This window comes from Oncorhynchus masou, chromosome 3 (assembly GCF_036934945.1).
Source record: "Oncorhynchus masou masou isolate Uvic2021 chromosome 3, UVic_Omas_1.1, whole genome shotgun sequence".
NCBI classification, from domain to species: Eukaryota; Metazoa; Chordata; class Actinopteri; order Salmoniformes; family Salmonidae; genus Oncorhynchus; species Oncorhynchus masou.
Genome location: NC_088214.1, coordinates 16,382,010 through 16,387,134, shown reverse-complemented (window position 1 = coordinate 16,387,134; position 5,125 = coordinate 16,382,010).

The following is a 5,125-nucleotide window of genomic DNA, read 5'->3' as shown; positions in this document are numbered from 1 at the left end:
AGATTCAACAGAAGATCTCTTTGTTTCTTGGGACCTAGAACAAGCATCTCTGTTTTGTCCGAGTTTAAAAGAAGAAAGTTTGCAGCCATCCACTTCCTTATGCCTGAAACATAGGCTTCTAGCGAGGGCAATTTTGGGGCTTCACCATGTTTCATTGAAATGTACAGCTGTGTGTCATCCCCATAGCAGTGAAAGTTAACATTATATTTTCCGAATGACATCCCAGAGAGGTAAAATATATAGTGAAAACAATAGTGGTCCTAAAACAGAACCTTGAGGAACACCGAAATTTACAGTTGATTTGTCAGCGGACAAACCATTCACAGAGACAAACTGATATCTTTCTGACAGATAAGATCTAAACCAGGCCAAAACTTGTCCGTGTAGACCAATTTGGGTTTCCAATCTCTCCAAAAGAATGTGGTTATCGATGGTATCAAAAGCAGCACTAAGGTCTAGGAGCACGAAGACAGATGCAGAGCCTCGGTCTGATGCCATTAAAAGGTAATTTACCACCTTCACAAGTGCAGTCTCAGTGCTATGATGGGGTCTAAAACCAGACTGAATCATTCCGTATACATTGTTTGTCTTCACAAAGACCGTGAGTTGCTGCGCAACAGCTTTTTTTTCTGGGTCAAGGTTTGGCTTTTTCAAGAGAGGCTTTATTACTGCCACTTTTAGTGAGTTTGGTACACATCCGGTGGATACAGAGCCGTTTATTTTGTTCAACATAGGAGGGCCAAGCACAGGAAGCAGCTCTTTCAGTAGTTTAGTTGGAATAGGGTCCAATATGCAGCTTGAAGGTTTAGAGGCCATGATTATTTTCATCATTGTGTCAAGAGATATAGTACTAAAACACTTGAGTGTCTCTCTTGATCCTAGGTCCTGGCAGAGTTGTGCAGACTCAGGACAACTGAGCTTTGAAGGAATACGCAGATTTAAAGAGGAGTCCGTAATTTGCTTTCTAATGATCATGATCTTTTCCTCAAAGACGTTCATGAATTTATTACTGGTGAAGTGAAAGCCATCCTCACTTGGGGAATGCTGCTTTTTAGTTAGCTTTGCGACATGATCAAAAATACATTTTGGATTGTTCTTATTTTCCTCAATTAAGTTGGAAAAATAGGATGATCGAGCAGCAGTGAGGGCTCTTTGATACTGCACGGTACTGTCTTTCCAAGCTAGTCGGAACACTTCCAGTTTGGTGTGGCGCCATTTCCATTCCAATTTTCTGGAAGCTTGCTTCAAAGCTCGGATATTTTCTGTATACCAGGGAGCTAGTTTCTTATGAGAAATAGTAGGCCATGCATCAATTAACTATTTTCATCAGAAAAACGAATCCTCAAATGTAATATTGCATTTTGTAAATTGTCTGCAGGTGGCTTGTGAATGCACTCAAATATCAAGACATTATCAGGTTATGTAAACTGCGTTCTAATACAAAACGTAGAAGGATTTGTCTTAATGTACAGTATATGAAAGTGATGCTATGAAAAGGATTATTTCACGTTATCAAGCTCACTGTGACTGACAAATCACTGCCTATTACTGTGATTAAAAAGAGCATATGAAACATTGTTTTTCATGAGGCCTACCTGTGCACCTTCCTTTCAGCACCTCTGTATGAACACCTCTCCTGTCCTTGATCCATCCCACATTTTCAGTGTCCATGTGAAAGATAGTTATTGCGAGGATGGAACATTTGTTGACTTAACATTTTTTTTACTGACAGCCATGTAAAATGAAGGCCTGCAAAGCTTACAGATTTAAGTCTAATAGCATGAGATGAAAGTAGACAAACATCAGAGGGTGTGATATGAAGGTATAGTCAGTGGACATTCTGAACTTGTTTGAGGTCAGTAGGTCACATGACCAAGGAGCTATTGAAAATCTACATTTTGAAAAAATTATGTAAAACCATGTGAAATGAAAATGCACAAACTAAAGGGTGTGCAATATAGAAGGGTAGTCAGTGGACATACTGAACCTTGGTTGGAGTCATTAGGTCACATGACCAAGGAGCTATTGAAATGACATTTTGAAAAATTCATGTAAAAGCATGTGAGATAAAAATGGACAAACAAAAGTGTCAGGATTTGGCCAGGGTTGTTCCGGGTTTTGGTCACTAGATGCCCCCATTGTGCTTTTTGACCTTATGTTTTTTCCCTTGTTCCCCATTATTATTTGCACCTGTGCCTCGTTTCCCCTGATTGTATTTAAACCCTTAGTTTCCCTCAGTTCTGTGCTCTGTGTTTGTATGTTAGCACCCAGCCCTAGTGTTCTGTGTATTCTTGTCGATTCCGGTGGATGCTCTTGTGGAATTCTGTTTTTGTTTTTGAGTATCTCTTAAGGCTTTTTTGTGCTATTCCTACCACCTTTTGGATTTACCATTTTTGTATTGAAGGACTTCTCCTTTTTACTTTATTAAATACACCGTCTTAAGGACTGCTGTGTCTGCCTCATCTTCTGGGTTCTGCTGACTATTCGTGGCTCAGTTGGTTAAGTGACTGTTTCTCACTCCGGAGACCCAGGTTCGTAACCGGGTCCTGACAGAAACACAGAGCCATAAATGAACCCAGAGGCAGCCAGTTCCCAGGACCTTTTTGACATGCTGTCCCACCACCAGGAGACTGTCCAACGCCACGAAGCCGCCCTGGTTCAGCAAGAGGCCTTAATGGCTAGACATTCTCATCTTCTGTCGGAGATGCTGACTTCCATTAAGCAAATATCTGATCGTCTTACCCCGGCAACAGTTCCCGTCCCAGTACCTCAGATTCACGTACCCATGGCAGTTAACCCCCTGGCTGAACCTCGTCTTCCACCTCCCCAACGGTTCTCAGGTGATCCAAGTGCTTGTAAAGGGTTTCTCACCCAATGTTCTCTCTCCTTTGAGCTACAACCCTCGTCGTTTCCCACCGACCGGTCTAAGATCGCTTATATCATCACCCTGCTGTCGGAAAAAGCCCTGGCCTGGGCTACTGCTGTGTGGGATGCCCATAGTTCCTGCTGTGCCAGCTACTCTGCCTTTGCTGAGGAATTCAAACGAGTGTTTCAAGGCCCAAGCAGTGATTCTGACTCAGCCAAACAGCTCCTGACTCTCCACCAAGGTTGGCGCAGCGTGACGGACTATGCCATCCAGTTCCGCACAGTGGCAGCAGCAAGTGGCTGGAACAACGAGGCGCTCACGGTGTGCTTTCTGAAAGGCCTTTCCGACACTATCCAAGATGAACTGGCCACTCGGGAACCACCGGACAATCTCGAGTCCCTGATCAAGTTGGCCTCACGCATTGACCAGCGTCTGAGAGAGAGAGAACTCAACCGTAGACCTCTAGCCCCTCAGTCCCAGCTCCGAGTCCCCACCTTTATCCTCGCTGGCTCCATCGGAACCCATGCAGATTGGACGCATCTCCCAGGCTGAGAGAGAACGCCGGATGAGGGAGCGACGCTGTCTATATTGCGGCAAACCGGGCCATTTCCGTTCCACGTGTCCCGGGCTCCAGGGAAACGCTCTGTCCCGTACAGACCGGGGGGAACTGTAACGGGAAACATAACCTCCTCCCATCCGTCCAACTCCCGTCTGCTCATTCCAGTCACCCTCTCCTGGGACAACCATAAGCTTCACCTTCAAGCCTTGGTAGACTCTGGAGCCGCAGGTAACTTCATGGATGGTGTCTGGGCGAAGGAGAATGGCGTTCCCTCTGAACCTCTAAGTGAAACCATGATCGTCACTACATTGGATGGAAGCCCTTTGGGATCTGGACTTGTCACTCATGTCACTACCTCCTTGCGACTTTCAGTTTCACAACACCAGGAATTGATGAACTTTCATTTGATCTCCTGTTCCGAGTTCCCTCTCGTCCTTGGATACCCCTGGCTTCACAGCCATAACCCTCACATCGACTGGTCTGTGGGCACTATCAAGCAGTGGGGTCCTACGTGCCAAGCTACTTGTATTTTCCAGAATTCCCGAGTTCTACTCCCGAGTCTTTAGAATCCATCGACCTGACCCGAGTTCCCGAGTGTTACCATGACCTCAAACTGGTGTTTAGCAAACAGAGGGCCACCATGCTACCACCCCATAGACCTTACGATTGCCCCATCGACCTGTTTCCGGGCACTTGCCCTCCCAGGGGTCGGATCTTTTCCCTATCTCCACCCGAACGAGCTGCTATGGATACCTACATCAAGGACGCTCTGGAAGCAGGCCTCATGCGTCCATCCACCTCCCCGGCGGGAGCAGGGTTTTTCTTTGTGGCCAAGAAAGACGGTGGATTACGTCCTTGCATCGACTACCGGGGACTCAATGCCATAACCGTCCGTAACCGTTACCCGCTACCCCTTATGGCCACAGCCTTCGAGCTGCTCCAGGAAGCAGTTGTTTTCACTAAGCTTGACCTGCGGAACGCATACCATCTTGTGCGGATCAGACCTGGTGACGAGTGGAAGACCGCTTTCAACACGCCTACTGGTCACTATGAATACTTGGTGATGCCCTTCGGCCTGACCAACGCCCCAGCGGTGTTCCAAGCGCTCATAAACGATGTGCTTAGGGATATGCTTAACATATTTGTGTTCGTTTACTTGGATGACATCCTCATCTTTTCGAGCTCCCTTCAAGAACACACTAAGCATGTCAGACAAGTACTCAAACGCCTCCTGGACAGCCATCTGTACGTTAAGCCGGAAAAATGTGAATTCCATTTATCCCGAGTACAATTCCTGGGATTTGTAGTGGAACCCGGTCGAGTCCAAATGGACCCCAGGAAGGTAGGGGCGGTAGCGGATTGGCCCACCCCCAAATCCGTTAAGGAAGTTCAGCGTTTCCTGGGCTTCACAAACTTTTACCGCAAGTTCATCAAGAACTTCAGCTTGGTGGCAGCCCCTCTCTCAGCTTTAACCAAGGGTGGCAATGCAAGGTTTTTGTGGGTAAGAGAAGCTGAGACGGCCTTCCAAGGACTCAAGCAGCGCGTTCTCTCTGCTCCCATCCTGATACTACCGACTACGGATTAACCATTTGTGGTGGAGGTAGACGCATCAGAGGTTGGTGTTGGAGCTGTCCTGTCTCAGAGGGGTGAAGACAAGAAGCTTCATCCGTGCGCTTTCTTCTCACACCGGCTTACCCCGA